Below are 11,193 nucleotides of genomic sequence, written 5' to 3' on the forward strand. Positions count from 1 at the left end.
GAAAGAAACTTATGTAAAGGACATCCTAATAACATTGCATTCTGGTACACACACACACACACACACACACACACACACACACATATACACATACACAAATATATATACACACACACACATACACACACACACATATACACATACACAAATACACACACACACACACACATACACACACACACACACACACACACATAGACACCCATAAAAGCACTTTTTATTTGAGGCAGAGAAGTCTTGCTGAAAGGATTACAGTTTCAAGCAGTCAAAACTCAGCTATTAGTGGCACCATTTTGACCTGGTAAATTTTGCTTCTCTTTGGTCAGAAAAGGGTATTCAGATTGTACTTTCCCCAGCAGGGCAAAAAGAAGGGCAAAGCAAACTGGAAGACCCTTCTCCTCTACTGACAGGCCTTGTCAGATCCAACATCAAGCTAGACACGCCCTTGCTGGCCACTCTGCAGGTTGCTGTCCCATCGCTGAGTGACACAGGCTATCCTACATTTGCAAGGAAAAAATGAGGCAGGAAACACAGGTACAGGTCACTTAGAGATGAGCAGGCATCCACAGCTTCAAAGCACTTCAAGGAAGGAGGGTAATCCTTGTGGGAGGTGCAGCTCACCAAGGCACAGACCCTCCGGTTCCTGCTGTAGCTGAGTAAGGGGATCATGTCCCGGATGCTCAGTTCAAAGTCAAAGACCTTAAAGTTCTCAACAGTGAGTTGTGGTGTCACAGACTTGGGGATCACCACCAAGTTCCACTGCGGGGGAACAGGGTCAGGACCTGGGCTGTGGTTTTATTGTGCTTGGCTGCGATCGCCTTGATCCTGGGATCTTCTAGGAGGGAAAGGTCCTCGGGCCCGGCCCAGGGCGTGGCGGGAGAGCCGAGGGGGCTGTAGGCGGTCACCACGATGCCTTTGGACTGGCAGTACTGGATTAACTTCTGAGTGAGGTTCGGGTGGCACGCAATCTGGTTAACTGCGGGATGATACTTTAAGCCAGGTTCGCTTAGTATCCTCTCCACTTGGAGATGGTTGAAGTTGGAGATGCCAATAGCTTTCACCAGCCCTTCATCCACCAGCTCTTCCATGGCTGCCCACGTGTCCAGATTGTTGGTATTACTGAGAACCATGTTGCCTGCCTCATCCAATGGGAAAAATTCCTTCCCAGGCTTAAAGCTCTTCGGCTACTGAATAAGGTAGAGGTCCAGGTAGTCCAGCTTCAGATCATCTTCAGGCAGGATCCTTTCACCAGGCCCTTCTCATAGTATGTGCACCAAAGCTTGCTGACGATGAAGAGCTCCTCACGCTTTACCACCTGCTCCCTGAGCTTCTCTTGAATGGCTACACCCACCTCATTCTCAAGGGTGCATACGGGCCCAGTCGATGTGGCGGTGCCCAGCGTTGATGGCCACCTTCACAGCCTCAGTCACCTGGCCTGGAGGGGACTTCCAGGTGCCCAGCCCGAGGATGGGCATCTTGGCTCCATTGTTGAGCACGAGGTGGCTGGCTATGGCTTCTGAGCTCCCCAGACCCCCTCCCAGAAACGTCGGTATATTTATATTTGCTCATCTTTAAACATGTACCATATAGCATATTACTATCTATTTTATGAGGAATTTTAAACTCTTACAAAATAATAAAGAAAGAAGCTTAGTGGATATTACACCTAAAATTAATTGCAGGTTACTCTATCTGCCTATTAAAATTACATTTTTGGCATGAAAAATATTCGTAAGCAGGTTTTCAAATTTTATGTGCAACATCATGCTTTTTGTAAATGCATGTAAATTTTCTCTATGCGTACATCTTTATTGCATATTATTTAAACAATGAACAAACACTATTTTTTATAAATGACATACCTTTTAATTTCTCCACATCACACAAGAAAGTATATAATGTAATGAGACAGGAGACCTGAATGTTTACAGGCAACATTTGGAAAACTACTGGTTGGGAAGGATTCAATATTACACTCCAAAGTATTTTTATTTATTTATTTATTTATTTATTTATTTATTTATTTATTTATTTGAGATGGAGTCTTGCTCTATGGCCCAGGCTGGAGTGCAGTGGCATAATTTTGGCTCATTGCAACCTTCACCTCCCAGGTTCAAGCAATTCTCCTGCCTCAGCTTCCCAAGTAACTGAGATTACAGGCGCACACCGCCATGCCTGGCTAATTTTTGGTATTTTTAGTAGAGACAGGGTTTCACCATGTTAGCCATGGTCTTGATCTCCTAACCTCGTGATCCACCCACCTCAGCCTCTCAAAGTGCTTGGATTACAGGCCTGAGCCACTCACACCCAGCCAAATATTTTTAATTCTTTTAACTCATATTTTAGGTTCATGGGAACATGTGCAGGTTTGTTATATTGGTAAATTGTGTGTCATGGGGGTTGGATGTCCAGATTATTTCATCTCCCAGGCTAGTAAGCATAGTACACAATACTCCTGGCTCCTACCTTCCACTCTGAAGTAAACCCCAGTGTCTGTTGTTTCCTGCCTTCTGTCCTTGTGTTCTGAAGTTTTAACTATTTTTGATTTTCTGTTCCGGCGTTAGTTCACTTACAGCTCCATTCACGTTGCTGCAATGGACATAGTCTTTCTAAGACTGCATAGTATTCCATAGTACATATCTACTACGTTTTCTTTATCCAGTCTACAACTGATGGGAATTTAGACTGAGTCCATGTCTTTGCTGTTGTGAATAGTTCTGAGATGAACATACATGTGTATGTGTCTTTATGGCAGTATAATTTATATTCCTTTGAGTATACACCCAGTAATGGGGTTTCTGGATCAAATGGTAATTCTATTTTACGTTCCTTGAAAAATCAGCAGTCTGCTTTCTGCAATGATTGAACTAATTTACATTCCCTCTAACAGTGTATAAACTTTCTCCTTTTTCCACAACCTTGCCAGTAGCTGTTATTTTTTGACTTTTTAGTAATAGCCATTCTGCCTGGTGTGAAGTGGCATCTCACAGTGGTTTTGATCTGCATTTCTGTAATGATTTGTGATATAGAACATGTTTTCATATGCTTGTTGGCTGAATGTATGTCTTTTGAAAAGTTGTATGTTCATGCCCTTTGCTGACTTTTTAATAGGGTTGTCTTCTACTTCTTAATTGGTTCCTTATAGAGTCTGGATATTAGAATTCTGTCAAAATGCTTCGTTTGTGAATATTTTCTACCATTCTGTAAGTTGTCTGTTTACTCTGTTGATAGTTGCTTTTGTCGTAGAGAAACACTTCAACTTAATTAGATTTCATATGTCAATATTTACCTTTATTGCAATTGCTTTTGGCAACTTCTTCATGAAATATTTGCCAGGGACTATGGCCAGAATGGTGTTTCCTAGGTTATATTCCAGAACTTTTATAGTTTTGGGTTTTACATTTAAGTCTTTACTCCAGCTACTCCAGCCTGAGATTTTTTTTTTTTTTTTTTTTTTTTTTTTTTTTTTTTTTTTGTATATGATATTAAAAAGGTATCCAGTGTCAGTCTTCTCCTTGTGGTTAGCCAGGTCTCCCAGAACCACTTACTGAATAAGAAGTCTTCTCCTCATTTCTTGTCTTTCATGACTTTGACAAAGATCAAATGGTAGTAGATGTGTGACATTATTATCTGGGTTCTCTATCCTGTCCCATTGGTCTATATATCTGTTTGTGTACCAGTATCATGCTAAGTATGACCTTGGATATTAAGGATCTTTTCTTATTTCCGTATGAATTTAGAATACTTCATATGAATTTTAGAAAGGTTTTTTGTCTAATGATGTGAAAAATGGGCATTGGTAGTTTAGGAGGTATAACATTGAATCTATAAATTGCTTTGGTCGGTATAGCCATTTAAATTTGTTTTTATTTTAGGTTCGGAGGTATATGTCTAGGTTTGTTATATAGGCAAACTCATGTCATGGGTTTGTTGTACAGATTATTTCATCATGCAGGAATTAAGTGCAGTATCCAATAATTATCTTTTCTGCTCGTCTCCCTCCTCCCACACTCCAACCTCAAGAAGATCCCAATGTCTGTTGTTTCCTTTTTTGTGTTCATAAGTTCTCAGAATTTACCTCCCACTTATAATCAAGAGCATGCCATATTTCATTTTCTATTCCTGCATTAGTTAGCTTAGAATAGTAGCCTTCAGCTCGATCTATTTGCTCACAAAATACATGTTCTCATTAATTTTTATGGTTGCATAATATCCCAGGGTGTATATGGACCATATTTTCCTTATCCAATCTGTCATTGATAGGCATTCAAGTTGATTCCATATCTTTTCTACTATGAATAGTGCTTCAACGAACATTCACATGCAAGTGTCTTTATGATAGAAAGGTTTATATTCCTCTGGGTATATGCCAGGTAATGGATTTCTGAGTTGAATGGTAGTTCTGCATTTAGCTTTTTGAGGAATTGCCATACTGCTTTCCAGAATGGTTAACCTAATTTACACTCCCACCATCAGTGTATAAGTGCTCCTTTTTGTCAGTAACCTCGCCATCATCTGTTATTTTTTTGACATTTTATTAATAGCCATTCTGACTGGTGTGAGACAGTGGTTCTGATTTGCTTTTCTCCAATGATCAGTGATACTGAGTCTTTTGTTCATGTGCTTCTCAGCCACATGCCTGCCTTCTTTTGAAAAGTGTTCATATCCTTTGCCCATTTTTTAATGGGTTGTTTTTCTCTTGTACATTTGTTTAAGTTCCTTATAGATGTTGGATATTAGACCTTTTACAGATGCATAGTTTGCATAAATTTTCTTCCATTCTATAGGTTGTCTGTTCACTCTGCTCATAGCTTATTTTGCTGTGCAGAAGCTGATAAGTTTAATTATATCTCACTTATCAATTTTTTACTTTTGTTGTGATTACTTTTAGTGCCTTTGTAATGAATGTTTTGTCCATTTCTATATCCCAGATGATATTGCCTAGGTTGTCCTCCAGAAATTTTATAGTTTTGCTTTTTACATTTAAGTCTTTAATCCTGCTTGAGTTGATTTTCACATATGGTATAAGCAAAGGGTGTGGCTTCAGTCTTCTACATGTGGCTAGCCTGTTATCTCAACACCATTTATTGAATAGGAAGTCTTTTTCCCAGTGCTTCTTTTTGTCAGCGTTATAGGAGATCAGATGGTGGTAGGTTTGCAACCATATTTCTGGGCTTTCTATATTGTTCCATTTGTCTATGTGCCTGTTTTTGTACCAGTACCATGCTGTTTTGGTTACTGTAGCCCTGCAGTATAGTTTGGAGTTGGGTAATGGGATGCCTCCACATTCTTTTTGCTTAGGATAGTAAATTTGGGCTCCTTTTTTGCTCCATATACATTTTTAAATAGTTTTGTGTTTTGTTTTTTGGGTTTTATTTAGTACTGTGAAGTATGTCATTGGTAGTTTGATAGGAATAGTATGGAATCTGTAAAGTTGCTTTGAGGACTATGGCCATTTTAATGATATTGACTCTTCTTATCCACAAGCATTAATTTTTTTTTTTCTATTTGTTTGTATCTTCTCTGATTTCTTTAAACAGTATTTTATAATTTTCATTGTAGTGATCTTTCACCTCCCTGGTTAGCTCTATTCCTAGGTATTATATTCTTTTTGTGATAATTGTGAATGAGATCACCTTTCTGATTTGGCTCTCAGCTTGATTATTGTTAGTGTATAGGAAGTTAATGTAACTTGTACATTTGTCTACTGTGACCAGCCTGTGAATAGCAATAACAAAAATAGCCCACCTAGTGCCCAGATATTATTTTCTAAATCCATTTTACATTATAAATTCCAGAAGTATAAAATTGTCAAAAGACATTGAAACTAGCTTGAGGTAGTTCCCAGTGACACTTTTAATTATCAGATTAAAATTGGAAAATTTTATAATTAAAAAAATGATAGACATGAATTGCAATTCATTAAATGAAATAGAAATTCAGGAATCCATAACTATGTAATAAAATAAAACAATATATAAATGAAAAAAACTCTAAACTGTAATGCCAATAAGTATATATGGAAGAAAGAGTGAAATTTTAAAATCCATGATCTGCCTGTCTTGGCCTCCCAAAGTGCTAGGATTATAGGAGTGAGCCACCATACCCGGCCAGGTTCAGGTTTTTAAATCTGTGGTACAGATTGTGCCTTGTTTGTGTAGTATTCACTTAAACCACACCATGGCACCTCCAGGGAAACTGAGGAGCAAAGAATTTGAAACAAACATGGGATATGTTAATTTGTAAGCTTACAAATCAGCTAAAATCTGAAGTCTTGAAAGAGATAATTGACAACAATTGAATATGTCTGAGAAGTAAATGGTAATAATGTTTCTACATTAATTTTCTGGTTTTGATAGTTACTGTGATTGTGTTGTAGAAAGTCCTTTTGTATAGGAAATATAAATTAATCTATATGGTGATGATAGGCACCACATAAATAAGATATATAAAAATGTCAGGAAAAGAATAATGTTAATAGTATTTTACCTGTAATTTTTTCATGTTTGAAATTATTTCAAAATTAAAAATATATATTGAAAATGAAAATAACAGATAAAATGGATAACAAAAAGACACGTATATTAAGACAGTCAAATGAGATCCAATATAGTTTTCTTTCAATCAAGAAAAAGCAATAGCAAGAGTGCCAAACAACTACAAAAGCTACACATAAAATAATTTTATGAAAGAGAAAAAAATATATGGAAATTGCACACCATAAACTTTAAAACACAGTGAAAAAGCACATTGTATACCTAAGAATATTGAAGAAAACTTACCAACATCAAGAAAAGTTCTAGTAAATATATGGAATTAAAAAATTATAACAATTATTTGGGTTTTTGGAAAAACACAGAGACTTATAAGAGGAAAATATTGTGACTATCATCACAAATTTTATTCTGACTTTTATAATAATAATTTTTGGTTTTTTTATATTTTAACAAAAATGTTTGTCATGTCAGAACAAAAGGGTAAAAGCATTCAAGATATTCAAGAAAAGAAAATATGAGGTAAGAAAGAGACATATTTGTAAGTGTAAAAGTCACGGATAGACTACTATCAACATAAATATAGAAGAATTCAGGCGTTATTGCTCTTATCAAATCTTCCTGAAAAATATGTTTAAGAACAAATTTCAGAAAGTCAAAATGACCCAGGAAACACTGACATAAGAACAAGTGGTGGACATTAAACATACATTTACCAGTAAATTTATACTAAAGGGAGGTTAAAAGTATACAGTGTATAGTATATGTTCAGATCATGAAGTAGATAAACTATTTTTTAAGGTGTAGAGAATATAAAAGCATATGCCAAAAACATTATAAATATTTTAACCATATTGCTCATCATAGCATCAGTATTGTTCAACTGTGATGGTTGTGGGCTGAATGTGGGATAAAGCAAATAAGTAGTTTCAGGATATTGAATTTTTCCAGTGTCAGTGAGAACCAGGCTTGTTGCATATAAAAAAAGAAAATAAAGACTACACACACTAATATATATATATATAATATATATATATATATATATATATATATATATATATGTCTCTCTCTCATCTCTCTCTCCTCTCCCTCTCTTTCTCTTTCCCACACACATTCTAACCTTGTCCCTAGCAAAGAACTGAAATCTTGGGAGGCCGAGATGGGCTTTCAAGGTCAGGAGTTCAAGACCAGACTGGCCAACATAGTGAAACCCTGTCTCTACTAAAAATACAAAAATTAACCAGGTATGGTGGTTCACACCTGTAATCTCAGCTACTACGGAGGCTGAGGCACAAGGCAGGATCATCGCTTGAACTCAGGAGATGGAGATTGCATTGAGCCAAGATCACACCACTGCACTCCAGTCTGGGTAACAGAGTGAGACTCCATCTCAAAAAAAAAAAAAAAAAAAAAAAAAAAAAAGAACTGTAATCAATGAGAGCCCATTAGTAATGATAGCAATGAGCATCCATACAATTCAGATTATAGCCTTGAAACACCACTGCCTACTATAGAGACTAGGACTTCTTGCAAAAATGGCTGTTTCCAAGTTGTGACAGGAAATACCCAAGATGGGCTAAAACTTTTTATCATCCTAGGTATTAAAGAAGTGACTAGAACACTAGGGTTATGCCTTATAACAATTTGCTATGTTATACATATGCTTTATGTGGCTGTGTTATTTTCTGTTACTCTGTCATCTATCACAGTTTAAAGGTAAAAATAATTAAAATTCATTATAGAAAAATTAGGTCATAGGAAGAAATAAAAGATAAAAACTAAATTGTTTTATTAATTAGGTGTGAATTAAGAACTAAAAATAATAACATAAGATTTTTTGTAATATCAAAATTTTATGGTTGTATGACATTTCTTAACAGCTACTTGAGTTAACTTATATATGAACATAAAAAGCAATTAAAATTAGTTTAAGAATCATAATTCAAAGCGGTAATTGGAAGTAATAAGTTTCAAAGTAAGTAACATGATGACACAAAAACTCACACAAAATCTAAATAGATAAACTAATGATTTAAGAAAAAGTAAAAATAAATTATAATTAATTTGTTAATCAAAATGAGTAATGCTAGTCATCAGTAAGTGCCAGAAAAACATCACAATATTATGTGGAAAATAAATGAATTGGAAAAAATAGTGCAATTTAGTAAGCATAGTAATAAAGTACTATAATTAATCAAAGAAAAATAAAGTCAGCAAAATGGTCAATAATTAAGAATCATAGGTTAAAAATGGTAATTAATTATAGAAAAATTGATCAAAAGGCAAATTGACAGTGTAGGTAAATGATGCAAATGAAGAATTTTAAACTTTTCTGAAGCCGCTGTCCTTCAAATCTATGTACTATACTACAGTGGCAATTAAACAAAGGTGTTTCTGACCTTTGCTTGGCCTCCTAATATGCTTGCTGTTGAATAACTAATCAGTTTTGATTAAGTTGAGAAAAGAGAAGAGAAGCAGTTACACATAGAAATACCTTATTGTGTATTTTTTTCTATGAATGTGGATATATTTGAAAGGAGAGACTTTTCCTAACTGATAGCTTTAATTAAACAACCATAAACAAAATAATATTTTATTTATTATTATTAAATAGTTATTGAGAAATTTGTAGTGTTTTATTATATGGATAGGTTGTTTAGGTATTATTTCTGAAATTTGGTACATCCGTCACCAAAGCTGTGTACACTGCACCCTCTGTGCAGTCTTTTATTCCTCACCTGCCTTTCACCCTTCCCCCAGTGTCTTCAGAGTCCATTATTTGTTTCTGATGCATTTGCTTTCTCATAAATTATCTCCAACCCTAGAAGAATCAAGCTGGATTTTTATCTCTCACCTTAAACAAAAATCAACTCAAGATGAATCAAAGACTTAAATCTAAAGCCTGAAACCATACAAATTCTAGAAGATAACATCAGAAAAACCCTTCTAGACATTAGCTTAGACAGTTCATTACCAAGAAGCCAAAAGCAAATGAAACAAAAATAAAGATAAATGGATGGGACTTAAACTAAAAAGCTTCTGTACAGTAAAAGAAATAGCAGAGTAAACAGACAACCCACAGAGTGGAAAAAAATATTCACAAACTATGCATCCAACAACGAACTAATATCCAGAATCTACAAGGAACTCAAACAAATCAGCAAGAAATAATCCAATCAAAGGAACTCAAACAAATCAGCAAGAAAAAAAAAAAAAAAAAGACAACAAATAATCCTATTAAAAAGTGTGCAAAGGACATGAATAGACAATTTTGCAAAGAAGACATACATGTGTCCAAAAAACGTAAAAAAATGCCTAACATCTCTTATTATCAAGAAACTAAAAATAAAACCACAACACATACCACTTTACTCCTCTAAGAATGGCCATAATTTAAAAATCAAAATATAATAGATGTTAGCATGGATGTGGTAAAAAGGGAATATTTTCACACTGTTGGTGGAAATGTAAAATAGTAAAATCACTATGGAAAACAGAATGAAGATTTCTTAAAGAACTAAAAGTAGAACTACCATTTGATCCAGCAATCCGACTCCTGAGTATCTACCCAGAGGAAAATAAGTCATTATATGAAAAAGACACTTGCACATGCATGTTTATGGCAGCACAGTTTGCAATGCAAAAATATGAAACCAGCCTAAATGCCCATGAACCAATGAGCAAATAAAGAAAATGCTGTATATATGGTACATATATATGATATCATATATATATCATACATACACCGCATTTTCATATATATATCATACACCGCATTTTCATCATACATACATATATATATATATATATATATATATATATATATATATATAATTTGTTAATCAAAATGAGTAATACTAGTCATCAGTAAGTTCCAGAATCATCACAATATTATATGGGAAATAAATGAATTGGAACAAATAGTGGATTTAGTAAGCACAGTCATAAATGAATATAATTCATTAAAGAAAAATAAAGTCTGCAAAATATTCAATAATTAAGAATCATAGTTAAAAATGGTAGTTAATTATAGGAAAATTGATCAAAAGGCAAATTGACAGTGTAATTGAAACCATTGATACAAATGCAGAATTTTGAACATTTCTAGAACCATTGTCACTCAAAGCTCTGTACTATACAATGGTGGCAATTAAACAAAGGTGCATATATATATACACACACACACATACACACATATATGTATATATATATGTGTGTGTGTGTTTATGCATAGATCATACACACACACACACACACACACACACACACACACACACCATGGAATACCAGTAAGCTATTAAAAGAAATGAAATGATGGCATTTGCAGCAATCTAGATTAGAGTTGGATACCATTATTCTATATGAAGTAACTCAGGAATGAAAAACCAAACATTGTAAATAATTTTTTAGACAAAGGTCTTGATATGAATCATTCTACATGTGTATGTAGACATATAAATGTGTAAAAGAGGATAAATCAATGTGATTTACTAAAAGAAAGTCACTGGCTAAAAAGAGGAAAGAGTTATGACAAACAAACTCAATATAAATAGATTATAAATATATGAAAGGTCCTAATAGTATATAAATATCATATAAATATATATAGTGGACTGAAAGTATTATTTCTAATGATGCATAAGACATAATAAGACTTTGTCAGGGTTAGTTTAATCAGTTAAAATATTAACATATTAAC

General features: G+C 34.5%; 1 pseudogene; it reads right to left on the reverse strand.

The window, feature by feature from the left end:
- Positions 1-492: 492 nt before the first annotated feature.
- On the reverse strand, positions 493-2,631 carry LOC101039917 (aldo-keto reductase family 1 member B1 pseudogene; annotated as a pseudogene).
- Positions 2,632-11,193: the final 8,562 nt, after the last annotated feature.

This window comes from Saimiri boliviensis, chromosome 18 (genome assembly GCF_048565385.1).
Source record: "Saimiri boliviensis isolate mSaiBol1 chromosome 18, mSaiBol1.pri, whole genome shotgun sequence".
Taxonomy (NCBI): domain Eukaryota; kingdom Metazoa; phylum Chordata; class Mammalia; order Primates; family Cebidae; genus Saimiri; species Saimiri boliviensis.